Consider the following 21,622-nt stretch of genomic DNA (forward strand, 5'->3'; position numbering starts at 1 on the left):
TGGCTACTCCGGCTCCCCACCCGCGACATTTGAGCTCTCTCCAACATCGTATTCAGTTGTTCTGGTAAAAATTCAACAGTGACTCTCTCAAACAAAGCAGCTAAGATGTTTTTCGTTGTAAAGTTGCTAAGCTCTATGATACATTGAGATAGGAATAGTTTTTTCATCCAATCGAGTAACTTTGTATTCTCGGCTCCCTGCAGCGGCGCGGAGCACCCTCCCCTTGCTAGTGCTGGGAGCGATAGAGGGCTACGATTCCCCCTCCCCCCTGGCGGGGGGGGCTTCCCCGGCTGCGCCACAGCTGCCGAAGTTTTTTGCATGTTAAAAGCAGCACAGCAACTCACAGGCTTCTCTCTGCTCTTTGCGGCTGTCACCTCGTGTGCCGCCAGCCACGCAAGGTCCCGTTCCGTGGCATGCTCCTGCAAGCAGGCTTTGACCTTACTCCATGGCTTACCAAGCTTTCTTGCAATTTTATCACACTCCAAAAGTAAAGTAGCTCCATAATTCAACCACTCTCCCGCATCGAATACTGTAATAGGATTTGTAAAAAATCCATAAGCTTGTCCCACCACCATCAGGCCAGCCAAATGCGATAGACTACCTCTACCGAGTCCGTGCTTTTCTAAAAAGCATAACAATAAAAATTGGGCTACCTCCATCTCCATTCCGTACCAGCTGGGTTTAAAGTTACGCAGTCGCCGCCGTCCGAACACTCCGCTGGGGCGTCTCTGCTTATAACGCGGTCGCTACGATCAGTGCAGCTTTTCCGAGGTTTATTAGCCCATCTGGAAGCGGGTCTTTTTCGGCCCAGGCTCTCATAGCCCCCCGGCACTGACCCCGGGGCCTCTCCAGTCTCGTCGCTCTCTGGGCAGGGTCCTAAATCCTGCTATCTCCGTATCACGTCGGAGGTCACCATTTGACATAACGACGAGCGGGAACTCATGGCAGTCTCAATATGAGATATGAGCAAGCTCCATTTTATTTCACTAAACGAGAAACTTATATACTGTTACAGATGTTACTAATTATAGTTACACACGTATCTGCAGTTTGTTCTCACACATTCAGGGATCCTCCTGGTGACTCCCTTTTTCTTTCTCATAACACTTCTGACTCCCTATTTTTTCCCATGACATTCTTCTCACAGAAGATTCTCAGGGAAACAAGCCACTGTAGCTTGTTAGGATTTTACTGAGGCCTAAGTATGCTGAGGCCCTGCTCAGGTGTATTCAGTTAGCATAAGTTTTGCTGGAAAACTGCGTTTTCCAACAGGCTTCCAATAGAGTTCCACAGCGTCAACACACTAGGGTCTCCAGGGTGACTGCCGTGGGGTGTCAACGCACGGGCAGCCCCCGCTGCCGTGTCACAATGGCCCCCGGCTTGCACAGGCCCCAGGTTGCCATTTGGCCCTTGGCTGCAGGGGCGGGTGGCTGGGTGGCCGGGAGCTGCAGGCCCGAGGGGGGCCCTGGAGCGGGAAAGCGGCAGAGATGATCCGGTGGCCTGCACGCCGTGCTGCAGCTGCCCGTGCCGGGTGACACCGAGCCCCCGTGCGGGCCAAGGCAGGCAGCCCTCTCCAGCGAAGAGCCCGGGCCGTGCCGCCACGCTCCAGCAGCTCCCTGCAAAGGCCGGCTTGGGCAGCGTGGAGGCCCAAAAGCCAGTGGCGGGCAGTCTGCTGCTCCGATTTCTGTCGAGAGGTGAGCTAGAAATGTCCCATTTGGGGGAAAGGTGGGGGACAGGACGGGACAGGGGGACGGGGGGACGGAGGGATGGGGATGGTGCCCCTTTCCTACTGTTACTGCCATACCAGGAACACAGCCAGAGTTGGGAGGGGGGGCGTGGAGGGGAGGGGAAGCTGGGAGGACCAGGCTGTACAGCGAAGCCCCCATTTGTCCAAGTGGTTCTTCTGGGGAGCTTTGGGATAGCCTGGCACTGCAGTGCCTCCAGGAACGGTGCACCACCGCCGGGGACCTTTCAACTGTCAAAAACAGACTAAATACATTCGAAAACATTGAACATCACAAATCTGTCGGTACTCCACCTGCGAGTTTCTGGCACAGTCTTGCTGTCATCCCCGAAGCTCGCTCTCACGTGTGGCGCATCTTCCCGGTAATGCAGTGCCTCCAGGAATGGCGCACCCCGCACGGGGACATTACAGTAGTGAAAAAGCACAAGGAGAGAGCGGGTGCTTAACTGCTGCATATACTTATCGCAATATCACACATTATTATTAGACAAAAGGTTTGTGCCGCTTCCGAAGGTGCTGTGAAGGCAGCGCTGTTGGTTGTGGATCCCGCCCATCCTGCTCCCTCAGAGCCCACAATATCTCATGCCTTAACCCCCACCTGTCCCAGGTGGCCCTGTGATAGGGCAGATTAATAAGTAGGTTATAGTGAAAAGGGACAGCACAAGTCTGCTTCTGCAGGTGCTACCGAAAATACCCGAATGGTGGAGAGAGCGAGGGTAATGTATGTCAATTCATAACATATCTTTCTATTCCTTACCAAGTCAAACCACCTGCTTCCACAGCACTTCTAAGCTTCATTCTTGCTGTTTACAGAAAACTCTTACAGGCCTGCCTATGACTAACATGATGCCTGCAGCAGTCCACATCAACAGTGGCTGCTTCTTTCAATTCTCCTTTTTCTGGTAAACTTTCTTTTTACTAGCTATTTAAGTCATCGCCTTCACTTGGGTAGCAGCATTCGTAAGGCACTGTGTACTATACTGTGACTTGGGAATAAATGGCCGGCCATAAAGGCAGTAAACAGCTTTGCTGCAAGAGAGCAAATGTTTTCAAGATCTAACAAAAAGGTGGCTTTAGCCTGTGCTTTTGTAATTACGGAACATGCTTCAGCTACTTCACATACAACACATGAAAAATTATTTATTGCTGAAACTCAAAAAGGCCTCAACTTCTGCTGCGACACACTGCGGCTACCTGGATATGTGTCCTTCCCTAAAAAAAAAAAAGGTCAACAGAAAAATTGCAGAAGTTCCCTACCTCAGGATGGTTTTTTTTTCTTTTTCTTCCTGCTCTTACCTTCTCATATCTGTTCTTTTTAATGCACATTGAAAGGGCTGCAATTATCAGTGCTGGAGAACGATTTCTGAAGTGCTGCTTCTCCCTCTTGCTCATCATTCTATACCGTACAAAGTTCCAGGTATGGACACAAATAGTAGAAAAACTTCATTAATTACTTTCCCTTACATAAGATTGCCCATGCTTGTAAAATCTGCAGGAATACATAGAAAAACTTGCAGATAAGGTCTGTATCAATTTCAATCCAGAACACCATCATTTTAAATTGTTAAAAAAATACAGTTTTGGATGATGGTGCTACCACTTCTTACATTACAAACTTTGGCATACTGATCTCAAAACTGCTACACGTTTCTCCAAATATTTTCATAAATACTGGACACTAAATAAGGTGTTAAGCTTTATACCTGAACTTAGTTTTTACCTGTGTCTAGACTGCATAACGCACACGTGACCTGCTGAAAAACACTTCAGCGTTGAACCGGATTTGTGCGGCTACATTCTGAGAGCCGCCGTGAAGTGCACCTCCTAGAATAGGCATGTACAGAAATTTGGCTTTCACGTGGCCTACGAGAAAGAAATGAAACCTTACTGGTTCTTTCAATGTCATCTGAAAGAAAGCACATCTGTAATTTTAAATACTGAAGGGTAACTGTCTTTACCTTCCTCCCCTACACCCTCGGTGAGGCACTGTAGGAGGCTTCATAGGATTTATGTCAGCCTCAGCACAAAATGCTGCATGGCTCATATAGTGGGTAACTTTCAGTGTGTGTTCCACGTGGTATTCTGATTAGCCGAGCCACGCATAAGCGAGGAAGATGCTCAAATGGGTACTTGGGAGGTACTGGTTGTGTAACTGTTCATTCTGAACGGGTCAGCAGCCCACACTGTGCATCTGATGGAACTGTTGTGTGTACATTTACTCGTGTTGCTGCAACCAATACACCTGAGCGATACTTTGCTCTACTTTGCACATTTAACAGCTCTCTGCTTGGCACACTTCTGGTATTGGCTTAGCCCGAGACGCTGTGGTCTGAGGAGATCCTTCTCAAGGCCTGCTGACAGCACTTCAGTTTAAATATCTGCAGCTTCACTACTCATCTCTTTAGAACTTAGTGGGAGGATATCACAGAGCTGTACTTCTTATCTGCCCCATACAACAGGCAGTATATTTATTCTTACAAATAGGATGCTGACATGTCTGACCTGGAAAGGTTTCCCTCTTTGGTCAGCAGTGTCTTCTGTCTCCCTATTCCTGCTGCTCACTCATCCCAAAACAGAACCTGTCTGTCACTGGTGTCTCTTTTCAACAAGTAGGAAATAGTTCCACCCTACAGCCTTGAAGGCAGTTTGGAGAGGGGCCCCAGGACTCCAAGGCCACCCACACCCCTACTTCCTGGCAGCTTTTCTCTGCAATAATTCCCACAATGTTCAAAATTTTAGGAGGCGCAATCTCATGTTTGCCTGTGGCACCTGGCTGGGAGCAATGGCTCTTGTCCACACAAAGGATAGATTTCCACCCTCGTCTCTTGCAGGCACATTGGAAGAGCCTCTGGGAGTCCAAGCACACACAGAGCTCTACTTCCTGGCATCTTTCATCTGGGAGGAATCCTAGAACATTCACCACTTTAACAAGAGGAATCCCACATTTGGACCCTGGCTGTAAACAGTGCCTCTTTTACTCAGGTAGGAAACTTTTACTCCCTACTGTCCTGGACATGCTTGCAAATGCCGCTTGACGTTATGACAATCATCTCACAACGCTTAATAATAACCCACAAGATCAGGTATATAACTTGTGTCTTACCTCACTACATTCAGGTGGGTTTTGTGGGAAAAAAACTCATTGTTTGAACCTATCTACAAACCTGTTTAGTGGGATTAGGGATTGCAAGCTATGTTCATATATGTCATAGAAATCCTTTCTTTGCACTGATTTCAATTATTCACTACTCACAACAACATTTGTAACTGCTGGTTCAGGACACCACATCTGAAGAAATATTGCAAGTATGATATTAAAGGCAGCAAAACCAGTAACCACACGAAAACTTGTTATTCACCCAGGACAATGAATGTGGCCATGTCGCTGTTGAGCCGCTAGCAGAGAAAAGGACCTCAGTTCTCAGTGTAGCAAGAAAAGGCGTTTATTATTTTGATTTCCATATATATATAGACTTTTCAGAGGTCGCCCAGATTGGTCAGTCAGAAACCTCCCCCTAGGCCTAACTGGCCAGGCCTGAACTGTCCAAGCCTCGAGACACTGTTTGAAAAACATCCAGACTTTATCTTTGTTTATGAAACACAGCAGAATGTTCTCACGAGAAAGACCTGTGCTAGCCACAGCTCCCCCTTTTTGTTTAAGAACAGAAGGCATTGCTTGTGAGCCCCGGTGGATCAGCATGAAGGATCTGTTTGGTAATGGCCAGTTACTAAACAGAGTCTGGTCAAAACTCAAGAAGGGATCTGTCCGGAGGTGGCTAGCCACCGAACAGAGCCTGAACCAGATGCTGATTAAGGTGGTCAAAGAGGCCCCTTGCAATACCCTAGATAGAGTATATATAAAAACTAAATCTACATATAAATCTGTAATTCAACAAAACATGCTTTCAAAGTCCTTGCTTTCTGACTCCATTAATGAGTTTCAATCTCTGCTTGTGGATGGACCGGCTTTTTGGTCATCATCAGAAGGATCACTCGGTTGGTGTTCGGCATTCTGGTTGTTATTTTGAGGTTGCTGGTTCTGTCTCGGGAGCCGCAGATCAGGGCAGACGCGTTTTGCGGGCAGCCATCTTACCCCAGTATCTGTGGAGACGCAAGCATACCCTCCACCCCAAGCAATAAGCTCATGTGGGCCTTCCCAGGTGTTAGTAAGTAGGTTCCGTACCCATACCTTCGCCTGGGGCAAACACAACTCGCCTGAGGACTGCAATGAGAGAAAGTGGTTCAAAATCACAGGATTATTCGAATTTGGTGGCACTGTAAGATGATTGATTGTGTACAAAGCTTTCTCCAATTGACTCTGTGGTGTTTCCCCATGCATTCCCCCTCTTTGCCTTTCCATGACACGCTTCAGAGTACTGTGAGCGCGTTCCACAATGGCTTGGCCAGTAGGAGAATGCGCAATACCAAATGTATGGTCTACACCCCATAGGTGTAAAAACTGCCGCGTCTTCTGTGAGACGTAGGCAGGACCATTGTCGGTTTTCACAGTGGCTGGCACCCCCAGGACCGAGAAAGCTAATTTCCAATGGGCAATGGCATCACAACTTTTTTCTCCAGTATGAGCAGTTGCCCACATAGCTGAGGAGAAAGTGTCAATAGACACATGCACATACTTGACTCGGCCAAATTCTGGAATGTGTGTCACATCCGTCTGCCACAGCTGCAAGGCCTTTAGACCTCTGGAGTTCACCCCCGATGGCAGAGGAGCAGCGAGTCCGTGGCAGTCAACACAAGCACTGACAATGTCACGAGCCTCAGTTGGCGTCAATTGAAACAGCTTCTGCAGGGTATGTGCGCTTTGATGAAAGAAATTGTGCGATGCCTTGGCTTGCGCAATTTTGTCAGGCTGAGGTGCCACCCATGCAGGGTTGGCTAACATGTCAGCCCTGGCATTGCCTTCTGTTATAAAGCCTGGTAAATTGGTGTGGCTTCGAATGTACAGAATATAATATGGATGCACTCGAGCCTGAATCGCCTTCCACAGGGTTCGCAATAGCGAAAACAGAGTCGCGTTATTGACTTCTTTTAGAAGTGAACAATCCAAACGTTTAGTTATGTCTGCTACATAAGCAGAATCAGTGACCAGATTCAAAGGCACCTGAGAGAACCGCTGAAAAGCCATGGCAACTGCTTTCAAGTCAACCAGTTGAGCAGAGCCTGTCTCGTGGCCTTTCAGCACCTGCCACTCAGATCCTTCCTTCCAGGTAACAATGGCCTTTCCTGTTTACCCAGAACCGTCCGTGAAGACGGTGGGTCTGTGAACTGGCACCCGACAGTTCTTTGGCCGCAACATGAGATTGACCGAATTTGCCAGCTGCAGCAATTCGTGACTGGGCAGATGATAAACAATCTGCCCTGAGAAATTTTGCAGTGCACTTTGCAAAGGAGTGCTATTAGCAAGACTCCATTCAAAATTGTCCCGTGATACCGGAACAACAATCGTTGCAGGATCTGCCGCCATCAATTGTAAACACTGATATCGGCATTTAATTATCAGGCAGGCTATCAATTCGAACAATGTGGGTGCTGTCTTTTTTGGCTGATGGGGCAAAAAGACCCATTCCAGGATGTTCAAAGGATCATCCCATTGTTTGTTCCACTGGCCAATGATACCCGTAGGTTGGAGGTCTGGAGCAGTAATGAAAACAGTGGTATCAGTAGAGGTATCCACTCGATAAACCTGATGAGCAGAAACAGCTTGCTGCACTTCGCTGAGCACTCGTCGTGCCTGGGGAGTCAATTGTCGAGGTGAGTTTAGGTCAGAGTCCCCTTTTAAAATATTGAAAAGTGGGGAAAGTTGTGCATTGGTCAGTCCCAAATATGGACGTAACCAGTTGATGATGCCTAGCAACTTTTGGGCATCATTTAGAGTCTTAATATTGTCTGAGAACTGCACCTCTTGATGCTGTATGGTTCAATCCAAAATTTTGACTCCCAAATATTTCCAAGGAGGCTGTTGTTGAACCTTTTCCGGAGCAACTTGCAACCCATAGGAGTGCAAGGCATCGAGCAGTCGAGGCTGTAACCTCCGCAACTCATCCTGGGTGGCTGCTGCCACCAGGATATCATCCATATAATGGTAGCAGAGTGCCTCAGGAAACTGCTCACGGATTCCGGACAAGGCCTGCGTGACATACCATTGACAGATAGTCAGGCTGTTTTTCATGCCCTGAGGTAACACTTTCCATTGAAATTGCTTTACAGGCTGCGCATTGTTAATTGCAGGCACAGTAAAGGCAAATTTTGGTCTGTCATTGGGGTGCAAAGGGATTGTAAAAAAGCAATCCTTCAAATCAATGATCAAGATTTCCCACTCTGTGGGAATCATCGTGGGTGAAGGCATGCCAGGCTGTAAACTCCCCATACTTTCCATCACTGCATTGACTTTCCAGAGATCTTGCAACAGTCTCCATTTCCCCGATTTTTCTTAATCACGAAAACTGGGGTATTCCAGGGACTGGTAAAAGGCTCAATGTGTCCCTGTTTCAGTTGCTCCTGAACCAGCTGACAAAGGGCGACTAATTTGTTTTTCGGCAAGGGCCACTGTGGTTCCCATGTCAGTGTTTTCATCAGCCATCATAAAGACAGCGTGGAATATGGTGCGCCCTTGCACACAGTGACCCCTATCAAAAATTTGTCATTATCCGCACCCCCCAAACTGCCAACACGTCCCATCCCCAGAGGTTCACTGGAGCTGGAGTGACATAAGGTCGAATGGAGGCCGTGTGTCCCTCTGGATCCTTCACCAACACAGGTCGCTTACTCAATCGACTCTGTGTTGTTCCCCCAACCCCACGATATTCAGTCCCACTGGGCACAAAGGCCACGTAGGAGGCCATGAAGCGGTGGAAAGGATCGTCGCATCAGCACCTGTATCGATCAAACCTCGGACTCGAACTTGATGTGGACGTGCTTTCAGCATGATGAGGGTACATGTCATCTGTGGTGACTCATTGGAGATAGATGCAGCCCAGCAGACCTGCGGAAGTCCTGGCAGTTCAGTGTCGTCACCTCCGCCAGCTTGCTGGTCTACCCTGGGAACAGAAGACTCACAAGGCAACAAGTGAGCAAGACAAGTGTGCGCAGGAATGGTGACAGGAGGATCAGGAGTGGAAACCGTAGCATGAATTTGGCCCTCGAAACCAGCATTTATGAACTCTGGAAGAACCAGGATTCCTTGGCTAGTGGTCTCAGGCCCTGCCATAAGCAGTGCACCGGTCCCCTGATCCAGGGAACTGTCCACCTCCAAGGGAACCCTGTGGGCATTGTCAGATTCTAAGACGACTGTTGCTGCGGTGTAGGCGTTGACTCGTGCTGAGCCTTTGGTGCCTCCTCCACATTGACCGGGTAAGCCTGGGCCATCACCCTGTTCTGGGGGAACTGTTGTGATGGGGGGCAAATACCCCTTTTTGCACCCTTCTTCATGTTTCCCGACAGGGGTCGACCATCTACATGGTACTGCGACCTGCAGTAGTCTGAAGTGTGACCTGGCCTACCACACCTCTTACACTGAGGAGTCTCGGTCCCTGAATTTCCCTTCTTCTCGGAATTATCTTTCTGTTTAGATTTGACCCGTTTCCGTTTGTTCCCAGATTTGGGCTGTTTTTTATCCTGATCAGTGGGTCTCTGATCTGAGGACAAAAACGCAGCCAAGGTGACTTTTCCCTGATTTTCTGACTGCACCCTGGTGCAAGCTCGCATCATCTCCTGCACAGAAGGATCCCCCGGTAGGGCATTGATGATCCCTCTACATTCATCATTGGCATTGTCTCTTGCCAAATATTTCATCAGGATGTGTCTCGTGGACGAATCATCAACCTGCTTTTCCAAAGCTGCTGCCAGCTTTTCAAGAAATGACATGTAAAGTTCAGATTGCCCCTGCCATATCTGTGTATACCACGTTTGTGGGGCTACTACCTCAATAGTTTTCAAAATGGCTCCCATACCGAGCTGTTGGGCTTACTCCAGGATCCGAGGATCCCAGGCAGCCTGAACGTTGGGGTTAGTATAAGGTCCCTTACCCATGAGGACCTCAGCCCCAATCAAGCGCCTAGGGTCCTCGGCAGGCAAGGACGCATTTTCCTCACCTGATCCTCAACCATCGCTTTCCAATTTTCCTCAAAGGCGCTGTATTGCATGGGGTGAAACAGCACCTGAGCCAGGTACATGATATCAAAAGGAGCAAGCAAATCACTATTTATCACTCTAAGAAGTTGCATCATCACAGGAGAAGACAAGCCAAATGTCGCCACTTTGGTTGCCAAGTCGTTTGTGATGCACCATGCGATGGTGGAGTGGCTGTTCCTTGTGTCCATGGCATCTGGGCCAGGCACATACACAGGAAAAGCCTGAACGCCCCCTTGTGGGAAGCCACCACCATCCGAACCTGCCACAGCAGATTCGCACCCCTCCCTCTGTTTGGGCAACCCAATCTTCCCTATAAGTTCCCAGTCCCCCGCCTCCAGCGCACCCTGCTTGACTGTCTCCCAGAACTGCATGGAGTCACATGGGTGAAAAATCCCCACGCCATTGCGGCGTCTCCAAGAATTAGCCAGGACCCAATGCCCTTTCTTTTTCATTGCCCGTGCGAGCTTCCGCCCAGGAGGAAGAATGCCATCCTCATCACTGTCTGAGTCATCCGAGCAGGGCTTGCAACCAGCACACCCTATCACAAAGGATGGAGACTGGCCAGAGGCAGCATCCGCGCAAAGAAACTGCGCGGCGACCGGGGTGGGGGAGGGGCAGGAAGATGGTGGTGACACCAGCGCGCCGCTAGGCGCGCTTGCCAAGCCCGCCGGCACAGCGCCAGCATGCTGTGCCAGGGCTTCACTCGCCACAGAACCCGGCAGAGGAACCAGCATCTGCCCAGGGCCAAAGTGTCCCTGCGTCGCCGGCACCAGACCGGCCGCTGGGCTGCCAGTAAGTCCAGGCCCCATCCGGGGACCCGGGGGATGGACTCCTGGGCCAGCCCCACACGGGCCGTGGGGCTTGCAGGAACAGACCTCCATCTGCTGCCAAATTTCAGCCACCTCGGGCAGTTAATCATGGAAAAACGAGAGCGGAGGAAAGATCGCCATGTCTGGCGAGCCGCAGGGGAGCCGGGCTAGCCCTGCACCCGTGGGAACGCCAATCAAAGCCTCCGCAGCAGAAGCACCGCCCGCCGGTGGCTTTCCGTCCGGCCCCACGACTGCCCCGGGGAGCGACCCCGACCGCGAGACACCAGCCGCAGCCAGCTGCTGAGCCAGCTCACACGGCCCCAACGCCACGGAATCGGCCGCACCTGCGGCCACCGCAGCCTGGGGCACTGCGCCGGCTGAGCTCAGCAAAACGCCAGCTTCTCCCGAGCCAGCCGCCGCCCGCGCAGAAACCCCCGCACCGGCTGAAACCACCGGCAGATCCGGAACCGGAACCTCCGCAGCCACAAGCGGCTGGCAGGCAGCCAGAGCGAGCAGCTGCGACTCCCGGTCCTCCGCAGCACTCCCCACCCCCACCCCGCCAGCCCCCTCCAGGCACCCCGGCTGCCCATGCGGGAGGGGCAGCCCAGTGCCATTCTGCGGGGGGAGGGTTTCTGAGGCTGCGCACTCCGTGGCGGCAGAGGCGGGGGGACCTGCGCGGCGGCCGCGGCCCTCCATTCCTCAACAACCCGGCTAGCTGCTCTGTCGGGTGGACATAAGTGCGCCTAGGTAGATCAGCTGGAGAAACATACTGAGGCCTCGCGGCCGCATCCACCGCCAGGGACAGGACGACAGAATCCGTCTGGGTCGGCACGTCCTTCACGCTCCGCCCCACGGCCGAGAGCAGGGGTCCCATGTCCGTAGAAGCCCATAGCTGCGAGTCACAGAACGCCTGCCCTTCCAAAGCGTCCCAAATGTCTCTCCAAACCCCATGGAAGCGGACCGTAGACCAGTCTCCCCGCATCCACTCCATGGCCAGAGCGTGGCTGACCACGAACCAAAACTCACAGTCCAGCGCCACATCCCAAACGGCCCGGGACACGTGGCCTGCGACCCATTCCAACAGGGCCCGAGCCACCCGCAGCGACTGATCGGACGCAGGGCCATCCTCAGAGACCTCCAGAAAAGCCCGCAAGAGCCCATCCGCAGGAATGGGGGGGTCCATGTCCGCATCAGAGTCAGCCATGCCTCAAGGCAGGCAGAGGGGGGATCCGGGCCCGGGAGCAGGACTGCCGCGTACCTGCAACTGCACGCAGTACATGCCAGTGGTCACCAGATGTCGCTGTTGAGCCGCTAGCAGAGAAAAGGACCCCAGTTCTCAGTGTAGCAAGAAAAGGTGTTTATTATTTTGATTTCCATATATATATAGACTTTTCAGAGGTCGCCCAGAATGGTCAGTCAGAAACCTCCCCCTAGGCCTAACTGGCCAGGCCTGAACTGTCCAAGTCTCGAGACACTGTTTGAAAAACATCCAGACTTTATCTTTGTTTATGAAACACAGCAGAATGTTCTCACGAGAAAGACCTGTGCTAGCCACATGGCCACATCTCCCTCCCTCCACCTGGAGTGCAGACCTTGGGGAGTGTCTGACATCATAGGGACTATACAGAAGCTTCATCGCTATGCTGACAGGCACTTGACTGCAACAAAAAATGCTTATAATGCATATATTAATGTTACTTTCTCTACTGCTTGACTTTTCAGGTGCTCTCTGCACCAGACCCCACCAACACAGGGCAATGCAGGATCTCCTGGAAGAACTGATGCTCCTACTGCTGCTGCTGCTGCCACTGCTACCACCACCATCACCACCACAGCTACTCTGCTTCCCTGGAGGGATCCAGCACAGCACAGCCCTGACACCACCTCTGTGACACAGCTGGCCATGGCAGGGCAGGCTGCAGCAAGAGGCAGCAGAAGTGCAGGGAGGAGGCACAGAAAGCCAGGAACGACCTCTGATCTGGGCCCGGCACCGGCACCGGCACCGGCACCGGCACCGGCACCGGCACCGTGACTGACACCATGCTTGGGGATGACAAGCGTGAGTGGGTCTCCCCAGGGTAACCCCTGGTAGCCGATGCACCCACGGTAATCCATGCATTCCCGGTAACCCACATGGCACGGGATCACCAGCAGCCGTGCCTCTAAACTGCCCGAGTTTCACCACAAACTGCTGTATTTGGTGGTGTGGGGCTTTTTTCTTTTCTGCTATGTGAAAATTGGGGTGATGGGGGTTGCTTTTTAAAATTATCCACTTCAGCATTTTTCCACTGCTTTTTCTGAGCATTACAGCTACTAGGTTGGAATTTTGGTTTAGCCCACAACAACGTGGAGAGTTTTGGATACTGCCTGCATCATTTCATGAATGACCCACACTGCACCGCTTTGCAGACATCTGTTGCTCAGGAGATGCACTCACATTGGACAACTTTCCAAACAACCATCTCCCATGGGAGAAACAACAGGTAACCGTAACCCCTGTTCCCTGCTGCCCTGCGCTGCTGCAGTACATAGAACAGAGGGGCAGAAAGAAGGTGTTCGTAAGGTTTTATTTCACTTCTATGCTCTTATTTGCTTAAAAATAGATTACATTAGTATCTATACTTTCAGCCTGTTTTGCCACCACCCTCCTCCTCCTCCTCCTCCTCTTATTTCTACTGTATAATTAGGTATCTGCCCTAAACTACTTTTCTGTGCTTCTGTTAAGAATGCAGCATCGTTTCACCCAGACATTAGGTTTGCTGTTTCATTACTCAGTGTTGTTTTACACCACTGCTTTGGTTATGGCTATGAGAGAGAAAAGCACAATTCCTTTTTATTTTTTTTTTTTTAATTACAGGAAACGTAAGTGTGCCACAGCTTTGCAGAAGCAGGCCACAGAAGAAAAGTGAGTCAGAACAACTGCTGCCCATGTAAAACCCCATGACAATAGCACACTGGAGGACCCTGGCCTCTTTAACAAGTCATGTGAGTGCTCAATCTCCATTTTCAAGGACTCTCAGATGCCTAAATCATACCACAGAAAATTGAGAAACAATGAGGAAAGAACCCAAATGGGAACATCCTAATATTTACGACAGCATTTCTGCTCTCATCCCCTCTATTTTATTGCCATTTCATTCCCTACATTCTTTACATCCTGATACTTTTCTTACTTGATGGAAGATCAAAATCATACATGGACAACACAAAAATTGCAGGACTTCCCTTGCTCACAGTGTTCTTGTTTACTCTTTTTCTACTTTCTCTTCCCATCTGGTATCTGCTCTTTTTCAATGCAGCTTTAAAGGCCTGAAATTATCAGTGCTCACAAAGGAGTTCTGAAGTGCTACTTCTCCATCTTGCTCGTTGTCACACAGAATCCAGCCGAAGATGCCAATCCATAGCTGCACAAACTTACAGGTATGGCTATAAACAATAGAAAAAAAACTTCATTAAATACTTTCCCTTAGACAACATTTCCCATGGCTTGAAAATCTGGCTGAATACATTAAAAAATTGGCACATCCAGTCTGTACCCATTTCAATATAGAACAACATCGCTTTCAACTCTTAAAAACCTCTGGCTTTCAATGATAGTGCTACCGCTTCTTACGTTACAAATTGGGCTATGCTGATGCCAAAACTGATACACATTTCTCCAAACATTTTGTTAAATACTGGACCCTAAATAAGGGGTTTAGCCTTAGACCTGCACATACTTCTTACCCATATGTAGACTGTTTAACACATGCACAGCCTACTTTCTCAAATATACTTTGACCACATAAGTTCAAGCTGAGGGAAGAAAAAAAATTACACAAAAACAACCTTTAAATGCACCTCACATTCTGATGCTGAGGTGTCATCACACAAGGCCATGCTCGGGCTTATGGCATGTGGTCCAAAATGACATGCCTGCTGTTTTTCCACAGAAACGTGCCCTTCCTTTCACACCGAGTGTCACAGCAGGTTACGCTCACTGCAATTTCAGACTCTAAGCGTGATTTCTCTTGATGATATTAAAACAAACCTCATCCAAAGGACTCCTTGAACATCCGCACTTCCCTTGCGTTGCCTCAATTTGCTGTGCCATGTCTACAACATAGCCCCGAGCCTGGGAAAGATGCGGACATCCTAGGCTGAGGCTCGTACAAGCTCATAATACATTACACGCTCAAGGTACATTGTTCGTGTCTGCTGCAGACTGGGAATAGATCCCTCATTCTTCACTTGGTTGATCTACTTTGATATCCTTCCTTCAAATGGAGTTATGCAAACTTCATCTTTGCTATCAGGCTGTTAAGCCTATTGTAACCGGGATATGCTTTTCTAAGATGCAAAGGTACATGCCAAACAGAAAGACCTTCCATACTGACATATTTTTCTTTCTCCCCCTAGGTTCAAGTATTGTATCTTTTGGATAATATTCCATTTTACACTCCCCAGGCACCGGTAACTTTGGCAACTGGCACTCGAGCAGCCTCTCACTGTAGGGCCTGGTCATCTTGGCAGGAGGTCAGCATTTCACATGAACGAACAATTTCTCCAATATATAAGGCAAGCATTTGGCTCCCTCTCTCTCTTTTCACCTCTCCTTTAAACTTTAAACTGTTAGGGGTTAGGTTTGGCCTTAGGGTTTGGGTCAGGGGTTAGGTTTTTGGGTTAGGGTTTGGGATTGAGTTAGGTGTTAGGGTTTGGCCTTAGGCTTTGAAGTTAGGCTTGGCCTTAGGGTGTGGGTCAGGGATTAGGTTTGGCCCTAGGGTTTGGGTTTAGGGTCAGGGGTTAGGTTTGCAGGGTTTGGCCTTAGGATTTGGGTCAGGGGTTAGGTTTGAAGTTAGGCTTTGGCCTTAGGGTCAGGGGTTAGGTTTGCATTTAGGGTTGGGCCTTAGGGTCAGGGGTTAGGGCTTGGGGCTTGGGTCAGGGATTAGGGTCAGGGGTTAGATTTGGGTCAGGGGTTAGGTTTATGGTCAGGGTTTGGGGTTAGGGTCAGGGTTTGGGATGAGGGTCCTGGTTAGGGGTGAGGATTTGGGAGCTCACTCTGTCTGCTGGCTGTCGCTCACCTCACTCCATCAACCTGGACTGCTGACTTCCAGCATTACTTCCTGAGGAAAGAAAAACAAGAAAAAGACAACCGGGAAAAGAAGAAATGATACTGCATCGCACTGAGAAGCGCAAATATTTCAGAACCTAGAAATGGCAGCTGACACTTGCGATAAGGCCCTTGAGGATAAAAGGCAGAAACAATTGATACAAGAGATCCCAAAGACACGATAGACAACAAAAGACGCTACACAACACAAGACAGACTGGAACTGCTCTGCACCGTATGGTGGCAATCAAAGTAGACCTGCTGCTGCCTCTGGCTGTCCTAAGAGATCTCTTATAGGACATCGCTTTCCCCATGCTAATTTTCAGATCTCTCCCAAAAATTTCCTGCCTGCTACGCTACTATCATCCCATCTCTGGGTCATGGCCCTCAACTTATCTTTTCGATGACTGGCAACGTGAATCCACATTGCACTCAAAATGAGTCTGCCTCGGCCCTCTCGGAAGGTCCCGTGATGGCCGGTCATCTTCTTAGTCAGCTGTGATAAAGAAAACAAAAATCAATGCACGAGTTTAGCGGGAAGTGGGACAAATCCCCAGAATTCTGCTACTTGCCATCTCGTAAGTGCACTTAAGCCCTGGAGTCTCCAGCTTCATCCCCACTTGAAGGCTGTGCCTGTCATTATGATGGACACCTGGGTGAGTGACAGCCAGAATTACATGCTGTTTCTGTGACTGGGGGGATGTTCCTTGGGACACACAAATGCACCTGCTGCTCTTGGGGAAAAACCTCAGAGGGCCGCTGAATGAACACTGTTTCCCACTGTACTGCCTTCAAGCCTCCCCATCCCACTTCCCTGTAATTCCTAACCCAGTACCCTGCTCACACTCCCTCTCTCTGTAACGATCCTCATCTTCCTTACTGGAAGCCTCAGCTTTGGATGTCATCTTTCACATCAGGCAGGTCCCTTTAATGACATGATCAATCCGCTGAGAAAATTTCAACTATCATACTTGATACAATCTGCAATTTCAGAAACTTCCAATGCTCCTTAAAAAAACCCCCAAAAAACAAATCACAAAATTTCTTAAATTACAGAATTACAAAAGCACCTTACCGACTCTGAATATGAAACCCAAAATCATGAACTCAAATACTGCCTATGTTCAATGCTATCTTCTTCACCATGTCTTTGAAGCCTCTCTTGCTCTAGATGCCGAAAGCACCTGCTGAAAAAAAGCTGAAAGGACCTCAAAGATCCCCTTCATTGAAATAAGAGGACAGCTCTTATACTGGCAAATCCCAGAGAGGGAATGAACTTCTTTGGCAAAGGCTGCGGTTAACATACCCCTGCCTGGGCCTTCCTCTCCTTCCCACCGTGCCTGAGAAAAGGGAGGAGGCAAATACCATTGGGTATAAAAGCCCTCACAGGAGATGCAGTTCTTTGACTCCTCTAACTTATATTTACGGTAAGTAAAGGCCTTGACAGAGAAGAAAACTCTTCAGGGAAATTCTATACATTATTTTTTAATACAGCTATGTAGCAGCGGCCCTTGCCCAAATGGGCTCATGCAACCGACCGCAGGGAGCAGCAGCCCCTGAGGAGGAGTCCTGGGTGTGAGGCGAGGTTTAGGTTACAGCAACAGAACAGTACACACCCAAGACACCTTATGGCTGGCATTATTAACATGCAGCAGGCAAGCAGCCCATTAGCCCTGCACATCTCCCCTCCCCAACCCCTTATTAGGTTAACGTTCTGGAATCTTTGTCTTTGTTCACCCCAGCCGGGTTCCCCCCATTGGATTCTCAATTTTTGTACCCTCCTCTGTTACACCCCTATTGCTCTCTACCCATCTATCCCAGTTCCAATGCGCTCCCATTGGTTCTTTGTGGTAAACCCCTCCCCTTCAGCCGACCCTCTTAACCCCTTGTCACCAGGTGCTCGGGGCTCTTGAGCCTCAGATCCAGGCCTTCCTCCAGCCCCCTCACTCTGCTCCTCCTTTGCGCCCTCTTTCCTTCACCCACCACCCTCAATAAACCTCTGGATTCCAGCCTCAGCAGCCTGCATTTCTTCTTTCCTGCCGTGGTTCCTGCCTGCCTCCGTCCCCTGGGGACTTAACTCTCCAACCTGCGAGCTGCACTGTTGTGGCCCATCCAGCGTGGACTCGGTGCCGCTCGGCTCTGCAGCCCGCCTCTTGGTTGCAGCTTCGGGGCGAGCTGCTCCCCCAGAGAAGCGAAGCCATACAGTTACATCAAGAAAAAGGCCAGAAACCAGGTAAGAAATAAAACCCTGTGTTTTGGCAGCATAGCTAGATAAGTTGAATCATTTGTTGTTAACTTGCAGAATTATTCCTTGCTGATTGCTAAGTAGTATTCCACATGGGACTGAGTAGGGCAGGGAAGATTAGTAATGATATGAATGGATGACTCATTGAGACTTGTGCGACTCCCATTGGGACCTCTAATTAGGGCTTTATGCATTAGAAATAAAAGTAAGAAAAATAATACACTTTTATGCGGCACTGGGGTTAAGTATGTTCAAGGCTCGCTCCTGTACGAGACATTTCACACCAGGGTACGGGTAGAAGTGCCCTGCTGCACCTTGGAGTGGGGAGATCAAGTGCACAGAGGTCCACATGGTTCTTCCCCGCCCCTGCACGTCTGGCCCTGAAACACCAGGGTGCCAGGCTTTCCTTTCTGTGCATAAGAACTGGTCTTCTCATCCAGTATTTGGAAATAGAATTACACTGGTATTTTGCAACTTGCTATCCTGGCATTTTAAAACTCAATTATTTTGGCATTTTGGAACTTGGGTGTTCTACTACTTTAAAACTGGGATTTTGTAACCTGTTTTTCTGATATTTTGAAATTTCTTTTTCTATTACTTTCCAACTAGCTTATTTTGAAATCAGACTTGGTTTGGGGTTTTCTTTTGGTCTTTTGGAACCTACTTTTTTGTAGCCTGGTTTTTGGCATTTTTGTAGGCTGGCTTTTTAAAATTGTTTCAGGGGGGTTGGGGGTGTTTCTGTGGGTTTGGGGTTTTTTGTTTCTTTTTGGTTCTTTGTTTTTTGGGGTTTTGTGGGTTTTGGGCATTTTTCTGTTGTTGGTTGGTTTGGGTTTTTTTTGTTTGGTCGGTTTTTGTTTGCCTTGGTTTTGGGTTATTTTGGGGGGGTTAGGGGTTTGGGGTTTTTTTTTTTGGTTGTTGCTGTTGTAACCTGGGATTTTCAGTATTTTGTAACCTCTGCTTGTCATGGGCCTGGGGCATCCTAGTCCAGATTCTTGCCATCATTTGCCTTCTTCCACTGCATTTATCCTCGCATGGAAACTGTTAATAAGCAGACTATACAGTGGAGACATGCTCCACACTTAAAACAAAAATCGATTCCAGATACGAAAAATCTCGCTGCCACATTCAGAAACGTTTCAGCAAAGACACTGGAAAAAGCAAAGGTGATGTGTGATTACCTGGGACTCCAGGAAACTAAGGTGGAGGTGGGGAACAAGTACACAGCCAACAGCTTCCACTGCTTCTTGCTCCAGCCGCTACTGCAAGTGCAGGTTACCTGTAATTTCCCTGATGAGAACCTCGCTGGGACACCCGAGGCACCTCACCAGGGCGCAGGGACCAAGGCAGCTTTAGGGACGATGGAGGGAGAGGTGCAGGCGCCACCCGCAGGACTACTCCTGAGCCTGTCCCTCGCATTTTGCTCCTCGTCATAATTCCCCGCCGGAGCTTCGTGCTGGCTGTGTTCAGCACGCACCTCGCTTTCTCCAAACCTCAGCTCTGTCCCACCATGGCCCCGACACATCTCCCGCCGTCCCCTGTTTTCCGGGACAGAAACCGAAGCGAGGACGAGGAGAACCAGGAGCGGGGTTATGCAGATTTGTGAGTGGGGGTGTGAAGGGGCTGCTGGGAAGGATGTCTGTAGAGATTTTCGGGACTCCAGGCGCTCTGTGCTTGATACTCCTGACTGCAGGGGAAAGGCAGGGTTTCCTTCAAATTGATATAATTAAAATTGCAGGAGAAGGGGATTCCCCATCAATTTGAATGGGGCAAAGGAAGACTTTTCTCTCAGTTTCCCCCGTCCCCTCTTTTCTGGGGCGGGCGGTGCATTGTGGATGGGAAGGTGAGTGAGGGGCAGCGATGAGCAGGGTCACGAAGGGGCTGCTGGGAATGCTTTTTATTGGAGATTTTCGGTGCTCTGGGCGGTCACTGCTTGATTCCACTAATGGCATGGGAAAGGCAAGGGTTCCTTTGACTGATACCATTAAAATAGCAGGGGAAGGGGATTCCCCCTCCATTGAACACAGACAATTATGGAAAAGGAGGATTTCCCCCTCATTTATACCCCCTTTTCTCCTAATAACCCCTCTCTTTTCTGGGACCGTTGGGGAGGTGTGGCTAGCACAGTTTTTCCCATGAGAAGTTTTCTTGTGTTTTGTAAATAAAGATAAAGTTTGGATGTTTTTGGAACAGTGTCCCAGAACTTGGGCAGTGCAGGCCTGGCCAATCAGGCCTGGGGGAAGGCTTCTGACTGACCAATCTGGGTGACTTTTGAGAACTCTATATATGTGATGAAATCAAAACAATAAAGGTCATTCCTTCTTGCCACTGAGAACCGATGCATTCATTACTCTGCTAGCTGCTCAACAGCGACAGGGAGGGACTCAGAAGATAAAAGTGGAAAGTTTAAACTATCCCCCAGGGACACCACATGGTGCCCTGCCTGTTCAGGTACTACACCTTAGCACGAGCCTTTTTCCCTGGGACAAGGGGAGGAGGCAGTCCAGACGCCAGAGCTGAGATTCCTATGCAACCCATGCCGACTACAATACTAAAGCAGCTGGGCCCCTGCACCCTGTATCAATTTCAATCCAGAACACCATCACTTTAAACTGTCAAAAAATTACAATTTGGATGATGGTGCTACCACTTCTTACATTACAAAAATTGGCAATACTAATCTCAAAACTGCTACATGTTTCTCCAAATATTTTCATTAATACTGGAGACTAAATAACATTAAGCTTATACACTTTAGCATTAAACCTGATTCGTGTGGCTACATTCTGAGAGCCATCATGAAGTGCACCTCCTCGAATAGGCATGTACAGAAATTTGGCTTTCATGTGGCCTACAAGAAAGAGATGAAACCCTACTGCTTCTTTCTATGGAATTTTAAGAAAGCACACCTGTAATTTTAAATACTAAAGTGTAACTGTGTTAACCCTCCTTCCCTGCACCATCAGTGAGGCACTGAAGGAGGGCTCATAGGGTTTATGACAGCCTCGGCACAAAATACAACATGGCTCATATAGTGGGTAACTTTCAGTGTGTGTTCTATGTGCTATTCCACTGAGCCGAGTCAGAAGGAAGCAAGGGAAAGGTTCAAAGGGATACTTGGAAGGTACTGGTTGTGTAATCGTTCATTCTGCACGGGTCAGCAGCGCACACCATGCCTCTGATGGAACTATTGTGTGTACATTAACTCGTGTTGCTGTGACCAAAACACCTGAGCCATAATTTGCTTTACTTTGTGCATTTAACACCCCTCTTCTCAGCACACTTCTGGTATTGAGTTAGCCCAAGATGCTGTGGTCTGAGGGGATCCTTCTCGAGGCCTGCTGACAGCACTTCAGTTTAAATGTCAGCAGCTTCACTGCTCATTTATTTAGAATTTAGTGAGAGGACGTCATACATCTATTTTTCTTATTTGACATATGAAACAGGCAGTATATTTATTCTTTGAAGTAGGACTATAACATTTCTTACTTGGAAGGGTTTCCCACATTGGCCATAAATGTGTTCTCTCTCCCTCTTCTGCTGCTCACTCATCACAAAACAGAACCTGGCTGTAACCACTGTCTCTTTCC

The 21,622-nt window shown here is 49.0% G+C and overlaps 2 long non-coding RNA genes across 4 annotated transcripts; one reads left to right on the forward strand and one right to left on the reverse strand.

The window, feature by feature from the left end:
• The first annotated feature begins 2,644 nt into the window (after nt 1-2,644).
• LOC146437181 (uncharacterized) lies at nt 2,645-18,599 on the forward strand. 2 transcript variants are annotated; one of them, XR_014852139.1, is made up of 8 exons: nt 2,645-3,161; nt 4,576-4,726; nt 12,424-12,807; nt 13,012-13,184; nt 13,559-13,686; nt 14,001-14,121; nt 15,100-15,258; nt 15,795-18,599. It is a non-coding gene; the product is annotated as an uncharacterized LOC146437181 (long non-coding RNA). The 2 variants fall into 2 exon arrangements; XR_014852138.1 differs by having other exon boundaries at nt 13,559-14,121.
• Nucleotides 13,255-19,624, reverse strand: LOC146437182 (uncharacterized). Of its 2 annotated transcripts, XR_014852141.1 has the most exons (3): nt 18,988-19,624; nt 16,934-16,974; nt 13,255-16,798 (listed from the first exon to the last, which is right to left on the reverse strand). It is a non-coding gene; the product is annotated as an uncharacterized LOC146437182 (long non-coding RNA). The 2 variants fall into 2 exon arrangements; XR_014852140.1 differs by having other exon boundaries at nt 13,255-16,974.
• Between the last annotated feature and the right edge of the window lie 1,998 nt (nt 19,625-21,622).

The sequence above is a fragment of the Lichenostomus cassidix genome, chromosome 4A (genome assembly GCF_008360975.1).
Source record: "Lichenostomus cassidix isolate B80296 chromosome 4A, HeHo_3.0, whole genome shotgun sequence".
Taxonomy (NCBI): domain Eukaryota; kingdom Metazoa; phylum Chordata; class Aves; order Passeriformes; family Meliphagidae; genus Lichenostomus; species Lichenostomus cassidix.